This window comes from Mesoplodon mirus (assembly GCF_964341445.2).
Source record: "Mesoplodon mirus genome assembly, chromosome: 12".
NCBI classification, from domain to species: Eukaryota; Metazoa; Chordata; class Mammalia; order Artiodactyla; family Ziphiidae; genus Mesoplodon; species Mesoplodon mirus.
The window spans coordinates 26,099,263-26,118,443 of NC_138988.1; the positions used below are offsets into that span (position 1 = coordinate 26,099,263).

Here is a 19,181-nt window from a genome sequence, read left to right on the forward strand (position 1 = left end):
ACTTGGATCTCCGCTCGCGGGCGGCCGCGCGGCTGTCAAAAGCATGAATGGGAAACCGCCGCCGAGCGGAAGCCTGGCGTGGAGGAAACCACTGGCAGGCGAGGAAATGCGGCCCAGGTGCAGCCCCAGGTGTCGGCCCTAAGCCCACCACGGGAGGTCACAGCGTGCTCCCGGGGTATTTGAGCTCGTCCAGCAAAGAGGAGACCATGAAATCAGTGTAAAATGGAGTGGAGGAGAGAGAGACCGAGGCGAATCCATTTACCTGTTTTGGAGACACTACCCCAAATTTCTTTATTTCCCTTTCCAATGCTCCTGGAAGTGATTCATTCGTCCCGCACCACCACCCCCAATCTAGTTTAGTTTTAATTCAAGCCGTTGGTCTCCCTCTTTATGATTGTCTTTGCCTGGGCAGGGAGGGAACCTAAGGTTTAGGTTTAGGTACAGCATTCCTCGAAAATACTGTTTTTTGTTAGATATTGTTCACTAAATTAAGCATTGGCCCACAAAACTTAGCACCCCTCACCAACACACAGACTGCGCGCAAAGCTTTTGCTCAAGTGATGGGTAAAGATGATAAAATAAAGGGCTACTTAAGGAACTAAAGCACCTGAAATATTTGAAACAGTAGCAGACCACATCAAGCACTTTCGATTAAGTGTTCTTATCGTTACTCTTCCTTCAAACATGTGAAAATCTGCAGCCTGAGACATGAAACAATGATTTTAATCATCATGTTTCACATAGCAGTAATATCAGCACTCCTGAGGCACGTGTGTCAGGTGGGGAAAAAGCGGGATTATTCAGGTTTTTTATCTAGAAATCTGGCGTCATAGAGGTGGCCAACTTCTCTGCTAAAGAAACAAAGTCCAACTCTCAGAAACACAAAAATGTTTAAAAAGAAGAGTAAAAATAAGGAAATGTTATGGCAACCTAAACTCAATGCAGGGCTCCTGTAGCAAGTGCTTGTTCTGGGTTCAAAATGTAAAGGCTTTAGTGAAAGAAATTAAAAATAAAATATATATACACACATATATATGAATTTATTTTTTAAATGTTTAGAAATAAGTGCGTACATTTTTTCCTGGATTGCATGCAAACAAAAGTTCCCCAAAACTAGGGATGCTTCCTGTCCTTATCTAAGAAGCAGAAAAAACAGAATAAACAAAAATGGTACAAATGATTGGTAGGATTAAAAACCATATTTCTAAAGCTTTAACTTCCTACATAAGAGCATCAATGAGAAAAAAAAAGGCATAGGTAAAACATAATTCCCTTAGTAATAAGGTTCCTAACTCTTAACCAGGGCCCTCAATCTTGGATGTCACCAATGCAGACCTTCAATTTTTCATCCAAATCACTGAAAAATCTGTAGAATTACAGAAATACATAAAAACACCTAACTTTTTGGTTTTCCGAGATTAAAGTACACAATTTATGAATTGTTTTGAATTTTCTAGTTCTACATTTAAGGGAAACAAAAATTTGAATTTTATGGCATTTGGAGCTGCCATTAAAAAGAAAAGCTTAGGGCCACCCAGCTATATAGGTACAAAAGACAGCTTGCCTATTGAGTACAGCCCTTCTGATCCCTGAGAGTAGAGAGTGAGAATGAAAATAAGGGGAAGAATGGCAAATATGAAGTACAGTCCTACTTCCTCAAGACACTGCTTGATTTCCCCCTTTTTACATGTGAAAATACTTCAAGATTCACTAATATGACTTCAAGCCAATGGGAGTCAATATGGCAATTTATAATACTTCAAGTTCTGTCCTTATTCTTGTTTCATACCTTTTCCCCCCATTTTTTGATTGGTTTAATAAAGAAAACACGACAGGGCTTAGAATAAAAAATACTAAACATCCTCTTAGTATTATGATAGTTATTAAGAGAAATTGTTACTAATAGCAGCTATCAATTATTGGGCACCTACTAGGTGCCAAGCATTGCTGTAGGTACCTTTTTGCATTATCTCTTATTAATATTCTCAATTGTGTAGGGTAGGAGTTGTATTACTATTTACAGATAAGGAAAATGAGGGAGGGCTCTGGAGCCAGTCCCTGTGAATTTTTTCTGGGTTCATATACTGGGTCTTTCACTTACAAACTGTGTAATGTAAGCAAGTTACCTAATTTACTTGGACCTCAGTTTCCTAATCTGTAAAACAGAGATAAAGCCAGGTTTCTGAGGATTGCATAAAAAGATCCATGGAAAGTACAAAATAACACAAAACAAACACTATAAACAAGTATCTTATATCACACGGAGCAATTCAGATCTATTCTCATCTAAGAAATGTATTACCAAGTTGAAGAAGATGTGAGCACCAAGAGAATGACAGGCAATTCCTGGCCATCTCCCTACCAATTCTCTTCTGCTGCAGCGAATGCATTTTACTACATTCTCTTCACCCATGAGAAAGTCCTAACCCCTTCCAGAACATGCAGTTTCTGATATCCATAGTTGGTTTGGGTTTCTCAACCGTTTGAATGAGTCACCAACAAAAGCCAAAACTGCTAGCTGAGAAAGTACAGTTGTCTGATACTCAAATCTGGGCAACATTTAAAAAGTGTTCTTATACAAAGGGCACTCTCTATAAACAAGAGTACAACAGAAACTCAAACACTTGGTTCTATAATAAAGAACCTGATGACTTCTAAACCTAAACACCCCTCCTCTGCACCCAAAAAGTATTTTAAAACATGAACAATACAGCTTACATTCATTTACTATAATTATTTTCATGTAATAGCATTCCTTGTATGCTATCAATCAGTTCTCCTACCGGTGTACTTCTGATGATGTCCTATAGTTCTGAAGATCTTCAGCATCTGTCTGTACAGATAAATGATATGTTTTGTAAGGTTTGAGTAATGAGGAGTCAATTTATCAAACCGTTCCTGCTCGCCTACCACATACCAGGCACTCTGCTAGGCACCAGAGTAAACACAACATAGTAATTTCACTGAGAATGTGAGAAGAATAAGAAGTAGGGGAAATTTTTTAATTTTTTAATTTAATTTTAATCAAAATGCTCTTATGGAAAAAGCTGTCACCACCAATTAGACTGTATGTGGCTTAAGAACTAGGCCGTCAGAAGTGAAACGCTGCCAAGTTCTGAGTATTTCATCCCTTTCAGGGATGTATTTAAAAGGTGGCCTTACTTCACCATCCAAATTTAGGGATGTTCCCAGTAGGTGCCAGGGTAACAAGGTCTCTCTTTACAAAAAGGATTCTTTGCACAGCAGATTCACTTGTAAAATGCTTTGTTCAAAGGCCAAAGACATCACTAAATGCAAAACAAAACAAAACAACAGCAACAACAATAACAAAATCTTTAAATTCGGTTTAATGTAAAATGGCTGAAACTGTCCAAAACTTGCCTAAGATGCAAGACCCCACACAACCAGCCTTTTTATTTGGAAAGAACAACCAGTCCCAATACAACATTTTAATAAATTTGAAAACCAGCAACTACAGTATATTTATGTGTGCAAATTACAGGGTTGATAACAGAGATTCTCCATTATCAACCCCAAAGGATTGCAGTCATTTGAGTAAAAAGAAACTTGGAACCACTAAATTAGGAATGTGTTGCCTTGGGTTGCATTATCTCCTCCTAAAATTGGCTGTGCCTTTGTTCATATCCTCTCTCCGTCCTCTGACCACACCTCTCTCTTTCCTTCTTTCTTCTGGAGACAGAGCCAGGGCTCTCTTCTGCATAAGGGGTATGGCAGGCAAGGCCCCTCTTTAACTGTGCTCCCTCTAGTGAAAGACCTTACAGCCTGTTATAAATACATCAGTATTCCAGAAGTGGGAGAAGAGGGGAAGAAATTTAACTCATCAGCACAGTGGCTAGAATTGCTGACAATCAACTGCGAAATTAGGAATAATAAGGAGAGTTGCAAAAGTGGAGACTAAAAGATGAAGGTAATTATCTTTTTAAAGGCTTAACCTGTATGCATAGTCATTCTATAAACTGTGTCATTTGCCCGAAAGTTCAAAGCTTTGAATTTTTGGTTTGTTTTCTTAATCATATGTGTGTAGCTACGTACAAATTCTCCCAAAGAATCATTCACCAGTAATAGCAAACCGCTTGAAAAGAGAGAAAATTTAACAATACACATATAAAAAGGTATTAACATGTAACTTTAAACTGAAGAAAGGCCCAAATGTTTCTAGGAATTTAATACCGGCCTGTAATTTTGAACGATTGACAAATTTCATTTAAAATCTTCATTTAAAGCCTTCAGGTTAAAGAGTTTTTTTCAAAAAGAGGATTAAGTTATAGGAAAGGAATGGAAAAAATAGCTAAATGGACTAACATTTAGCTATAAAAAGCGGCTGACTGTGTAGTCATAGTTCTAGCGCACTGCCTCAGATGCACTAAAATGCAAAGATTAAACACACTGTTAAAAATAATTCCCTAAGTCACCTTTGTACCAAACAGCTTTCACTGAAGTGATGGTAAGTATTACCATCTTATGGGCCCAGCAGTTAAGAACAGGTGTTCTAGAGCCAATATGCCCAGGGTGAATCCCAGTTCTACCACTTATTTACTGTATAACTCTGGGGAAATTTTGACTTCTCTGTGCCTGTTTCCTCATTTATAAAATGATGTGGGACTTCCCTGGTGGCGCAGTGGTTAAGAATCCGCCTGCCAATGCAGTGGACACAGGTTCGATCCCTTGTCCAGGAAGATCCCACATGCCACGGAGCAACTAAGCCCGTGCGCCACAACTACTGAGCCTGCACTCTAGAGCCCACGAGCCACGACTACTGAGCCCACGCACTGCTAGTACTGAATCCTGCGAGCTCTAGGGCCCGTGCTCCACAACAAGAGAAGCAACCGCAGTGAGAAGCCCATGCACCGCAAGGAAGAGTAGCCCCTGCTCGCCGCAACTAGAGAAGGCCCGCGCAGCAACAAAGACCCAACAAAGTCCAAATAAAATAAATAAATAGGGCCTCCCTGGTGGCGCAGTGGTTGAGAGTCCGCCTGCCGATGCAGGGGATACGGGTTCGTGCCCCGGTCTGGGAGGATCCCATATGCCGCGGAGCGGCTGGGCCCGTGAGCCATGGCCGCTGGGCCTGCGCGTCCGGAGCCTGTGCTCCGCAACGGGGGAGGCCACAACAGTGAGAGGCCCGCATACCGCAAAAAGAAAAAAATAAATAAATAAATAAATAAATAAATAAATAAATAAATAAATAAATAAATAAATATGATGTAAACTAGGAGTATCTACTTTATGAGGAATATTGAGAGAGTTAATAGTGCAAAAGTACCCTACCCTAGAGCTATCATTCCTAGCACCACGCCTGTCACATAAGAAGCCCCGATTCTAATCTAGCCATGATACGCTAGCAGGTCATTCTTGCAGGGTAAAGCATGGCGTTCGTTTGTCAGTCCTTGCTCTAACACTTTCAGGGGCTCAGCACTGACCACTGAACTCAATAAAAACTTTTCTGCTAGCACTCCAGGCCCTCTCCAGTTGGCCCCAGGCTCAGCTCCACCACATCTACAGTGTTCCCTCTTGCAGGTACGCTATAGTCCAGCCCAAATGACCAATTCATAGCTTTGAATATGCTCCCCCTCCAGATCCCAGCTCTCGAGCCTTTGTTCATACAGGCCACGCCATCTGTAATACTTCCCCCACCTTGGCTGAAATCCTACTGTTCAGTCACGTTCCCCCTCAAGTTCCATTTCCTTAACAAAATCTTTCCTGATCTCTCACACTAAGCTCATAGGAACTCATCCCCACTTCTACATCTAAATCTAAATTGGACTTCCTGGACTCGGGTTAAGAGTATATGCCCTGAAATCAAGGTGGTAATGAGATATATGCTTAGTCTCCCAAGGATTAACAGTTTGCACTCCAACAGAAGGGTGTCATTTGGAACATGGAACCCACCTCCTCACAAACCATAAGATATGCAGTGTCCAGGTCCCCAAGCTGGTCAGCAAAATACCTTAAGGCTGAACTCTAGGGCTAACAGTATAGGTGTGTTAGTACAAGAAGGAAGGAACAACACAGCTTTTTCTTCCCCCTTTCTGCAGCAAAGTTCCAGTCCTAAGTAAAGACACACATCTAGCAAACACAATCCACCTAACTTTTCCACATTCTTTGTGTACACCCTGATCCAGGAACCCATCTGGGTTTCTACTGCTTCCCCAAAGGCAGACTGTTCCACAAAGGCTTGCAACCCCTTTCCACCTCTAAAATAAAACCTTCCATCTCTTGGTAAAGACAGATGGCATGCAGATTTTACTACATTTCACTAACATGTGAATGAATGACTATGAATGAATACAGTTCCCTATATTCAACCCCCAACCTAAACACATATTTTCTCACACAAAGGGTGAGACCTGAACCCAAATGACTCTCCAGATTTCAGGGTCCCTAAACCTTTCTTCCCAGAAACACACAATTACTTCACTCCCATGGCCTCTCTGATTTTAAACGGCACCACCTATGACTCACGGCAAAGTTTTGACCTTTTATTTTAGCCTATTTAAACCTCTCTTTTGACATAAAATCTGCAGGACCCAGAGACCATGATCTTCTTCTCCACTTTCTACTGCATCCTCCTCTCCACCAAACTGCTCGAAAGTGAAGGAACTTCAGGAGCCGAAAAGGTGAATCAAAACAAAACCACTACTGGTAGGAAATCTATCTTTGCTGCTTTCTAGAGCTTCTTGCCTCCACTTCAGAAAACAGGGATCTCCACAAAACATTAGGATTTTTCCAAATGGTTTCTGGGGGAAGTGGCAGCACAGCAGCAAGCACAGGTGGATGATTAGAAGGCTGGAATCCAACTTACCAAGTATTTCTTACAAAACAGGGCCAAATAGATAAATTGGACTTCATCAAAATCATTAAACTTTTGTGCTTCAAAGGACACCCTAAAGGAAGTGAAAAGAACCCAGAGAATGGAGAAAATTTTTGCAAATCCAATATCTGATAAGGGACTCATATCTAGAATGTATAAAGAGCTCTGACAACAACAATAAAAGACAAAGAATCCAATTTTTGCAATGGGCAAAGGATCTCAATAGACATTTCTCCAAAGGAGGTAATACAAATGACCAACAAGCACATGAAAAGATGCTCAACATCATTTGTCATTAGAGAAATACAAATCAAAACCACAATGAGATACCACTCCACACCCACTAGGATGGCTAGTAAGGAAATAAAAACAAACAAAAACAGAAAATGACAAGTGTTGGTAAGGATGTGGAGGAATTGGAATCCTTCTACATTGTTGATGGGAATGTAAAATGGTGCAGCCCCTGTGGAAAACAGTTTGACAGTCTTTCGAAAGGTTAAACAAACAATTACAATATGATCCAGCAATTCCACTTCTAGGTATACACTCAAAGAACTGAAAGCAGGGACTCCAAGAGATACTTGTATACCAATGTTCATAATGGCATTGTTCACAAAGCCAAAAGGTGGAAGCAACCCAAGTGTCCATCAACTGAAGAATAGCTAAGCAAAATGTGGTATAGCCACACAATAGAGTATTATTCACCCATTCAAAGGAATGAAGTACTGATACATGCTACAATATGGATGAACCTCAAAAACAAGCTAAGTAAAAGAAGCCAGAAACAAGAGGCCACGTATTATATGATTTCATTTATGTGAAATATCCAAAATAGGCAAATTCACAGAAACAAAGCAGAGCAGCGGCTTCCAGGGTTTGGTGAGAGGGGAGGATGGAAAGTGACTGGTTAATGGAAACGATGTTTCCTCTGGGGGTGATAAAAATGTTTTAGACCTAGATAGAGGTGTTGTCTGCACAACATGGTCAATATACTAAAATTGATTAAAGTGGTAAATTTGTGGCATTTAAATTTTATCTCAATAAAGCTATTTTTTTTAAAAGCCAACATTAAAATCTGGAAAATTTCACACAAAATTCCAGATTGACTTCTCTTGAAAAATCTCTATGATCTCACACCATTGGCCACAAGGTCCCTCCTAACAACCATCAGTTGGAGCTGAAGCTGGTCCTGGAGCTCATTTCTGCTACTGCCTAACCATGGACCATAATAGGACACATTTTGTCTCTGCCTCAGTTAGCTTCTCTGTAAAAGGAGGATCAAAACAGTATCTACCTCATCAGGTTGTTACAAGGAGTGAGTGAATTAATATGCTTAGAAGAGCGCCTGGCAAATAGTTAGGGCTCATTAAGTGTTAGCTACTTTTACATTTTATGATACCTCATTTTCTTCGTAATAGAGGTAAATGGCATTTGCTTTTCAATTTTTTTGTTTGTTTTACAAATGAAAGTCTAGCATGTAATGTAGCAATCCAAAAGAAAGAAGTAGAAAGACAGCCAAGATGTAAGTTTTTTTAAAGTGACATGCAAAATACTATGCATATGTGCCTGCTTTTGTGAAAATGTAATAATGATGATGACGATAAGTCTCTTCATAGACAATAGTCTAGATAGCTCTGGACTTATGGGTACTAGAGAAGGAAGGAATGTAATTATTATGCTTTTTATTACAGTTTATATAATGTTTAAATTTTTTCCAGTTTTACTGAAATATAATTGACACATAAGATTGTATATGTTTACGGTACACAATGTGATGATTTGAGATACTTGAGATAGATATATAGATATGGAGATATATATATATGTCTCAAAACAATTACCACGATAAGGTTAGTTGACATCAATCACCTCACAGTTACCTAATTTTTTTAATAACAAACATTTATAATCAGGAACTATAATAAGCATATTCTTTAAAAGATGAAGAAACTCTAAATTAAATTTGTTTGCGACTTCCATGAGATTATCATAAAATTCCACAAGGTGAGCAGCAATAGCACAGATTGATAAAGCCAGAGGCCGCTTGCTTTGCTTTGAATCCCAGAGGCTGCGATTCCCAAAGCACTAACCTCTCTTCAGTTTCCTTCTTACTTAGGGAGTACACACTGCTATGTTTTACAGCTGCTAACAGAAGAGAGTCTAAACTGCTTGCCTGGCAGCCAACAACTTTCACTATCTGACTCAACATCCTTCTTTTCTAGTTTTATCATCCATCACGCCCCCTTACAAAGACTCCACTCCAGCTAAACAAGACATAAAATACACATCCTTCAAATACTTTTCCACATGCCATCCTTTTTTTTTATTTGAGGTAAAATTCACATAACATAGAATTCACCATTTTAAAGTATACAACTTAGTGACATTTAGTACACTACAATGTGGTGCAATCATCATCACTATTTTGTTCCAGAACATTTCATCACCCCGAAAGGAAACCCTGTACCTGTTAAGCAGTCACTCCCCGTCTCCCATCCCTCCCACAGCCCCTAGAAACCACATCTGTTTTCTTTCTCAATAGATTTGCCTATTTTGGATATTTCACAATGTTGAAACCATACAGTATGTGACCTCTTGTGTCTGGCTTCTTTCAGTTAGCCAGGTTTTCGAGGTTCACCCACGTTGGAGCATGTATCTGTAATTTTTTCTACTTTATGGCTGAATAAAATTCCACTGTGTGGATATACCAGTTTGTTTATCCATTCATCAGGTGATGGACTTTTGGGTTCTTTCCACCTTTTTGCTACTGTGACTAGTTACATGCCATTATCTTTTCCCTTCCTTCAGCTTCACGTGCTAATCAAAATCAAGCTTTCAAGTGAGTTTCAAGTCAACTCTGACCTTTCCCAACTTAGCCTGGCCCAAAATCCTCACCTTTTTCTGACTTCCTTTATCACTTCTATACCCAAGGTAGCAAACTGTCACCACATGGCAGAATCCCACCGACTTATTTAGGTGGACTCAAACTGTTTTCTTAAATTGCTAACTTTGAAAAAAATCAGGAAAAGTCATTAAAGTTAAGATTTCAGTTCCCTTAAAATTTTGAAAGGTCTGGGTTATTTCAATAACCACAGTTTAACTGCTTTCACTGCTTTTACCCTTGCCCTCTATATCCTATCTCAATATAGTGGCCAGAGTGGTTTTATTAAAACAGAAGTCAAATCAATGTACTTACTTATTACATTTGCTACCTACTATCTGTTTCTTCTTATTAAAAGGTAAGTGCCACAATGGCAGGGACTTTGTCCCTTTGATTTACTAATTAATGCCCAGTGCCTGGAAGAGCACAGCATATAAGTAGGCACTCCATTAATATCTGTTAAATGGATTTTGGGACTAAGATCAGCTGGCACTGAAAAGGTAAGCCCTGGGCTTCCCTTGTGGCGCAGTGGTTGAGAGTCCGCCTGCCGATGCAGGGGACGTGGGTTCGTGCCCCGGTCCGGGAAGATCCCACATGCCGCGGAGCGGCTGGGCCCCTGAGCCATGGCCGCTGAGCCTGCACGTCCGGAGCCTGTGCTCTGCAACGGGAGAGGCCACAGCAGTGAGAGGCCCGAGTACCACAAAAAAAAAAAAAAAGGTAAGCCCTTTGAGATAAGTCATGAATTTAACAGTTTCTCATAGTTCCACCTGGTCCATTTCATTCCTCCACATGTTTGATCCCTGCAGTCTTGAGTTGCGATACTTCTTTACCCCCCTTGTCACTGGCTTCCTGGTATCCTATTATACTTGACTTTTCATCGGAACAGTATTCAAAAAGGGTAAGTCATAATTATAGTCTGTCAAAATCACCTCCTATTCTTCTCTTTTCCTCCTCAAGGATAATCCTTCTGCACGTAGCAGAAGCTCAGTAAACAGCTATGGACTGAAGAGGTCCTTTGGCATATTTCTGTTCAATGTGTTTCCTCTCTACCTTCACCTCCCACTCCCTCATACCCCACCACTGCCAGTTGCTGACCACCATCTAGGAAAGCCCTGCTTCTTGCTTCTCTGGCACTTTCCAGACATTCCACGGTGAATGCCATCCTTGGTGATGACTTTGATGATCACTGAAAGATACCTCTACATTGCTGGCCTTTCAGCTTTGGGCTGGAAAATTTTAAGGGCCTGTTTTGAAGGTGGAGACTTCAGAGCTGCCCAGTCCTGTTCTTCTAAACATCTTAACAAAACTGCTACATCCTTCTACAAGCTCCTGTTTCTGTTTGGTCACAGTCAAAATGTTATCTTTGCAAATGCATGTTCATGTTGTCCAAAATGTTTCCATCTTTGCTACAGATGCCTAAAACCTGACTGAGGCATTGCATTTGTTGCCTAAATATGTAAGTTGATCAATTTCAGAGGCTGAAACTCCTTTGGTCTTTCCTGTTTGGATTCTGTTCAGTTTTATCCTTCAATGACTCATCTTAAACTGCATCTTAACTTGGAAGCCCCTCTCATTCCTTTCAAGAGTAGATGGGAGGAGGCATCTTTTTTTTTTTTAATAAAAACACCTTCAGAAATTTTTCTTCTTTTTCACATTATATGATACTTACCACCCTCCTCCCCAAATAGTAAATGAAAATAGTGAGTATGTAGTGAGGAACTCAATCAATGGTGACTGCTATTTTTGTAATGATCTGGGACTGCTCACGAGCAGAGCCGGCAGGCTGGGCAAAGGCACTGGGCCCAGAAAGTGCACCTGAAGTTCTCCGGTCTGTTTTACAATTTCCTTACGATCTCCCCTGCCCTCAGCAGCTGGGTCTACATTGCTTGGAGAGAGAAGAAAACAGGAGCTTGGGAAAGTGGAACAGGACAAAAGTGCAAGAGCACATCTTTAGACAACTTCACAGGAAAAGGTGAATATGGATTGGGTTGCTGGCGGGGGGGGGGGGGGGGGGCAGGCGGTGTGGGTTCCTATCTCCAAAGTATTCCAAAAATTTTAATGAATTTGGGGGAGGGAAGGTTATTTAGCAGATTTTATTTTGACAAACATCTAAAAATACTGTACTCTAAAATTCACTGTCATTTCATATTAATAAGATCATATTCAACGATCCAATGCTTAAAATTGGAGACCTTACTCAGATACCTTAAATTTAAAAAATTATCATCCTTTGGTAAAACTCAAACTCCATTATAATCAGAGGCACTGCAGCATTTACTCAGCTGTGCTATGTTGAAAGAAGCAGTTACCTTTTCTTTGGAGGGCAGGCCAAAAATCCGGATCGATTTACCAGTGGATCTTCATCTGCTGTGATTGTAGAAGCTCCTCCTTAATTTTGTTCAGACCTACAAAAAAAGGGGCAAAGCGATGAAACAATGTATAAAATTAATCAGAAATCTACAATCTCATTAGTTGCCAGATGTCCCAAAATTATATGTGTTTAAAATGTCGAAGTGTTAAAATTCGAGTCACTTTACCAATTTGACGACAAATGCAATTCAGTTTGTTTTTTACAATGAACTTAATTGGCTATATTTATACAATAAACTAAGAACAAACAACTATCCAATATGTACATAGAGTCAGCCTCCTGGGGCTTAAAATCATTGTGTGTAATTTGCCACTAGTGAGTTTTCACTTAATTTTTAAAATGGCTATTCAGAAAGCCTACTCCTATGAAACCTGTCAGAATCACAGATTTCAACCCACACATAACACACTGAGTGAGAATATTATTTGGAAAGCTCTCTCTGTCCTTTATCATTCAGCAGTTTATAAAAGCAATTCATAATAGTACAAACAGGAAACAAAAACTCAATTAAACCATCTTCCTAAAAAAACACAAAGAAATTACCCGTTCCCTTATCTGCATATTTCTGTACATATGCCTTCATACATATTTCAAGTAGAATGTGGGTACTACTCAAATTAATCTGGGGAAGAGCACTGAGTTGTGGAATTAAGGGATTGGAGATTAACAAACCAGAGTTAGAAATTAAGCTGGTTTTCAAGTTTGACATGCAGCAGGAGGGAGAAAACAGCAAATATGTACAATGACACAGCTATGGAACAGATGCTGTCCAAGTATATAAAGCACAAGGCAGGCTGATTTCATATGAAAAATTCACTAGTAATACACTTCTCTTCCTATAATCCTCACTGGCTATACACCAAGGCTTTGCTCAACTTTTTTTATTATCACGTACTCTAAGATGGCAAATATTTCTATGGTTTGAGGTGCCAATAAAGCATCTTCCAAAGTCAGTGGCTGAAATTCTATGTTTGAATTCCATGTTTGAACATTTTTTCATAATTACCTTTATTGGCTTTTAAGTTATTCCTGGATCATATCCTTCCCCTCTCCCTTTTTTAAACAGTCTGTTTTATTCACCCACAAAATGTTACTCAGCAGTGTAATCATTCAGTAAAGTAATCATTCCTACAATCTTTATAAGCCAGCTGTTTCTCTTTCTCAGATTTCTAATTGCTTCCCAGTCTTCTATCTTTTAAAAATTTTCTCTGATTTCCATTTCAGTGTTCCTTTTCTGCCTTATTTCCAATAAAAGCCACTATCTTGTTTAACATGTCTGTCCTGAGCCAAAATTCATTTCTTTGCATTCTAAACATTTTACGGCTATGCAAAATCACTCAAAGAAAGCTACAAATTCCCAGGATACAGGCAGCCAATAAAGATGTTATGTTACAGATAACCACCTCTCTGACGGTGATTCCTTCAAGGTAGGCTGGAGATGCAGATACAACACCGGCATCGTGTGTGCTTGACCCTACTTCTCTAAGTCAAGCTAGTTTTCAGTTTTCCATCAGAACACTTCAGCTATATCTCCAAAGTATCCAAGGAAGTCATCAGAGTGCTATGAAACCTCCCCCAAGATAGTGTTTGCCATTAAAAGAATTCACCGTTTACTAGCCTGAATACCGTAAAAATGCTTTAAGAGAAACCCTATTCTTAGAGAAAAATGGTAGTGGCAGTTACTAAAAATAAACATTTAAAAATAGTAACTTTTCTACTTAGAATAGGGGTCAGAAATCTTTCTTTAGTAGGAAAAAAACAACTATCACACATTTGTATATATTCTTTCATTTTATCTTCACAATAACACTGTGCTCAAAAGAGCTGTTATTTATGATCTCCATTTTACTAGTGAGGAAACAAACTGAGAGAAGGTCGTAATTTGCTCAAGATAACCCAGAAAATAAATGGTTTGAAACTGGAACCAGAATGGAGGCCTTTGGTGCTATTTAGTTCCCTTTCCAGTATACCAAACTGCCTAAACAGCAACTTAATTTTGTTTTGCGAAGAGAAAGAAATAATTTAAAAGGAAGACTGGAGAACATTTTCTAACAACAGAAACATAAAACTTGATAGCTTTTACTCATTCACCACCTACTATGTAACAAGCATTCAACAAATACAATTTTTTAAAAGATTTTTTAAATGGCAACCCATTAGAGGTGGGAGAGGAGATGGAAACAAGAAGAAAGAAAAGACCTAATTTGAATGTTCTCCAAAGTCCTGACAGGCATAAATTTAATTTATTTACTCTTTTTTTAAATTTTTGGTTGGGGGGTGGAGGATGGAGCTTGTAAAAGATGGCTTTCTTCTAGAGTAGCTGCCTAGCCCATGGTGACCCTTTTTGTAAGCACCATATAACCCAATGCCAAGTAATGCTTGTACTATGAAACTCCAAACTCCTCTCTTGTTTTGGTGAAAGCTGGACACATGACCCAAACTGAGACATTCAGCTGGTTCTCCTGAGCACTAGAAATTGGGACGAAGAGGGTCTACTCTGGTCTACGCTGCAAGCTCCCCCATGTGCTCTCAGTCTCTAGGAAAAAGCCAGTCAGCAAAGACTGACACGAATGAACATGCTGCTCAGAGTACATCAGCCCCAGGAGGCCCTGAAGCCCCACAGGACAGAAAGGGAAACAGTTTCTGCCCAGGGGGTTCTAGGGCTTTCCTGTCCCACGTATAGTCTCCCAGAGGACCCAAGCACATCCTTCTGCAGGGTTGTTTTTTTTTTTTTTTGCGGTACACGGGCCTCTCCCTGCTGTGGCCTCTCCCGTTGCGGATCGCCGGCTCCAGACGCGCAGGCTCAGCGGCCATGGCTCACGGGCCCAGCCGCTCCGCGGCATGTGGGATCTTCCCGGACCGGGGCACGAACCCGCGTCCCCTGCATCGGCAGGCGGACTCTCAACCACTGCGCCACCAGGGAAGCCCCTTCTGCAGGGTTTTAAGAATCCCCTGGACCTGAAGGGTAAATGGCCCCCCCTAATCAGAGCTTGAATTTTTAGGAATTGATTTCTGATAACCGCAACAAAAATAATCTTGCTCAAGACAGTAAAACTTCTGTACTGAAAAATAAATAAATAAATAAATAAAAGGGCAGATATCAGCAGAATTTGATATAAAAGAAGATCCTGTGGAATGCCCAAGGGTTCAGAAAAATCCTCTCATTAACTTTAAACAGGGAAAAGCCCACAGTTACATGGGCACTGTTGTATCAACTTTAACAAAGAAAATGACTTATTTTCCAGGAGTAACATTTCTATGTCCTTTTAAGACTCTGAGACCCTTGTTGCAATTTATGGCATAATCTGGATCACTTCTTGTTACATAATTGAGTCTATCAAAATTAAGCACTAATCATGATAGAGGAAGGAAAATACAGGCTAAACTGAGTTGGTCCTGTTTTTAAGCATAGCAGTATACACTTTCTATTTCCTAAACTTTCTTAAATTCTAGGCAAACCACGGAGCTGCAGTGTGAGAATGCACCTCAGGTGCTTGCACAGGCTGTGAAAGGGAAGAGAAAGGGCTAGAAAGGTGGGCCCAACAAGGAGGGCGACACAGGTTTTGACTTGATTCTATCTTCTAAGCTGGAGGTGAGGGAAGGCGGACTCCTCTCTCCATCTCTCTAGAGAGGTTTACCCCAGCCGGTTTATTTATTCAATGAAAACGTGTGGAGCACGTGCCCCATACCAGGTTCTGTGCCTCATGAGCCCCAGAACCAGGAGCGTATTCCTTTGAGCTGCCTAACTCCCAGGTTACACATTTTTCTCTCCACTCTTTGACTCTCACTGCAAACAAAGAACATGGGCCTAAAATAGTTCACTTTTTTGTCTGTTTGCTTGGTGATCTTAGGGGGAGAAAAAGGGAATTTGTTGCTAATATTTAAAAGTTAGAAAGATTCACTTAAAATTCCGTATTTCCACTTTCTCTTTGAAGGTCCAAAAATTTGGCCACTGAGGGCAGCTTTCCCACATGGGGATAACTGGCTGACGCCGCGTCGTGGGCTACCTCTTGTCAGTGGGCATGTACTTCCCAAAGTACGCAGCTTGGCCACATCACTTATTTTCCTTCCAGGCCTGTCTCCTGTAGACAGCCAAGCTTGTGACACTGAGCCTTTGTCATTTTCCTAAGTCTCTTCTCCCAAATGAAAAACCACAAACCAAAATTTTTAAAACAGGTTACATTGTCAACTGTAGGCATATTCTCCAAAAATGTGATTTGACAGTGTCCCTAGTTTATTCACTCTCTTCCCACCCAAGTTCCACCTTGCTTTCACCCTAACTGGTTTTCTCCCTGGCAAAGCAAATTTAATAATGAAACTCTATAAAGTTGGCCCTCCTATCCACAGGTTCCACATCTGTGGATTCAACCATCACTCATCTGGTGGGGCACCATGTTTACAGTCTGTAGTTGGTTGAAACCGTGGATGCAGAACCCATGGATACCATGGGACTGGAGGGTCCACAGTGCAGTACTGGAATAAGTCTCCCACAGATACTGTCAAGTTTTTGCACCTACTGCTCTAAGGGTCACTCCACTGAACACCAAAAAAGAGTTTGAAAACATAACCAGTAAAGAGGGAGCTGAAGCCAGTTACTAGGAAGAACTCCAGAACCTCTGGCCTAGGTTTCAGGGATACGTTTTAGTACCTGCAGTCAGTCATGGGCTTTCCTGACCCTCCGTGAAACTCCTCACGCGAAGTCTTAACATTTTTTTTTAATTTATTTATTAATTTGTTTTTATTTTTGGCTGTATTGGGTCTCCGTTGCTGCTCATGGGCCTTCTCTAGTTGAGGCAAGCAGGGGCCACTCCCCGCTGCGGTACGCGGGCTTCTCATTGTCTTGGCCTCCCTTGTTGCAGAGCACAGGCTCTGGAGCGCAGGCTCAGTTGCTCCGTGGCATGTGGGATCCTCCCAGGCCAGGGCTCGAACCCGTGTCCCCCGCATTGGCAGGCGGACTCCCAACCACTGCGCCACCAGGGAAGCCCAGTCTTAACATTTTAAAAGGAGCCTCCAGGGCTTCCCTGGTGGCACAGTGGTTAAGAATCTGCCTGCCCATGCAGGGGACACGGATTGGAGCCCTGGTCCGGGAAGATCCCACATGCTGCGGAGCAACTAAGCCTGTGCACCAAAACTACTGAGCCTGCACTCGAGAGCCCATGAGCCACAACTACTGAGCCCGTGCACCACAACTACTGAAGCACATGCGCCTAGAGCCCGTACTCTCCAACAAGAGAAGCCACCGCAATGAGAAGCCCGCACACTGCAACAAAGAGTAGCCCCTGCTCACCGCAACTAGAGAAAGCCCGCACGCAGCAACGAAGACTCAAAGCAGCCAAAAATAAATAAATAAAATAAATTAAAAGAAAAAAAAGGAGGCTCCATTTTCTGACAACTTCTACATATCCACACACATTCAGCCCCTCTTCTCTCCAAAGGGTTCAACATAGCCATCCCTCCCTCCCTTTGCCATTTAAGTCTCACGGCTCTCCCATCTCAAGCCCTAACTCTCCCAGATTTCACTGAGATTAACTGGGCTCTCTATCCTTTTAGCTCAGGGGTCAGCAGGCCATTTTTCCATTAGTTGTGACTACAGTACACTCTTTCACCAGTAGCCTTAAGAGAGAACCAAAAATATAATAAAATTCCCAGTAGTTCTCTAATTTGCCTGCACAAAATCCTTGGGCAAGGCAGTGGGTTTACAAGTCGATTTACGGAAGCACACAAAAACAATAACAATAGTAGCAGCTGACACGCACTAAGCACTTACTATGTGCCCAGTACTATTAACACACAGTAAACCCTTTACACGTATCATCTCACTTAATCGTCCAGGTCTAGGATGTCAGGACTTTTACTCCACTCCTTTAAAAGAGAGAAAACTGAGGCTTGCGAGGAGAGGCCGATTAGGGGCAGACCTGAGGCAGCTGCACACTCAAGCTGAGCTTGTACCGTTCCTTCCACTGCCGCCCCACAGCAATTCCTACCTCTATTCCTCCACACCTGCTCTTCTCACCACCTTCAATTCCTTCCTTCCTACCTTCCAAGAAACTCACCCTTCCTAAGTCGGTTTCTTAGAAGCAGGGTCTGCAACGTTTCAACCTTGTATCCCCAGGGCTGTTAATAAATGTTTGCTGAACAGAATTAAGTTAAAGGAACCACAGGCTCTGACAGCTACCCATCCACTCAAGTTAACATGGGCCTGGGTGGGATGTTCTTGCCTTGCTAAGAACTTGCAGTTAGGCCTAAGCAAAAAGTAGCTGTTCTGACATTTACCCTCACTCTTCCCTGATAAACTCACGGAGAGAGTTCAACACTGAGAAAGTTCTGGGAAGAAGGGAGGAGAGGTAAATCACGGCCCAATACTACTGTTGTCCTCGTCATAGAACAATAAAAAGTCTGTGGAGTTGAATGGGAGGATGCCAGCCTTGGGGGACAGAGAGGGTTTCTCCCCCAGTATTCTGCCAGGGGAACACTAATCTCCTATTACTGAACCGGGGTTTTGGAATTCTAAAATTCATATAAACATACTCAGTCAAGTCATTCTTTGCTACTCTAAGCAGTCCTTTAGGAAAGATGACAAATAAATGAACAGCTAGCAAGTATTTAGCTCTGGGGCCATACATATTAACATTATCAGTAATAGTAACTCTTACTGAATGTTTACTCTGGGCCAGACCCTGTGCTAAGCACTTTGTATGCCCAGTCTTGTTTAAACTTCACCACAACCCTATGAAGAATATTTATAAGTGAGGAAATGGAGGTCTATAGTAGCTAGATGGCATGCCCAAGGTCATTACCAAATGGCTTACAGTAAAGGCAGTGGCTAGTGGGACAAATGTGTAATTTGTATTAACAATGTTTGCAGGCTTTTTAAGTTCTTCATCCTTCCTCTTGAAATAATGCCACCTAAAGGCAGGCTGAGTAACCTATTACAAATCTCACTTTCTTCTCTAAAAGATCCAGGAAAAATCCCTCCTCTTCTATTAAGCCTTTCTAATTATTATTTGTATAGACTGCCAGTGCTCACCTATATCCACATTCTCCTCTTCCTGAGCACACAATTAGACTAAATTTCCCAGTATTTGTTCTAGTAAGGTGTA

The 19,181-nt window shown here is 41.1% G+C and overlaps 1 protein-coding gene across 5 annotated transcripts in view; it reads right to left on the reverse strand.

Annotated features, from left to right (window-relative positions):
• ATXN7 (ataxin 7) overlaps positions 1 to 19,181 on the reverse strand; it is a 132,824-nt gene that overhangs the window by 92,345 nt on the left and 21,298 nt on the right. For 3 of the 5 annotated variants that reach the window (XM_082639429.1, XM_082639430.1, XM_082639431.1), the window contains exon 2: positions 12,020 to 12,115. The gene's annotated coding sequence lies outside the window, so the exon portion shown is untranslated. Of the gene's footprint in view, positions 1 to 2,783; positions 2,826 to 12,019; positions 12,116 to 19,181 lie in introns of those variants that run through there. The other 2 variants (XM_082639428.1, XM_082639434.1) reach the window with 2 other exon arrangements.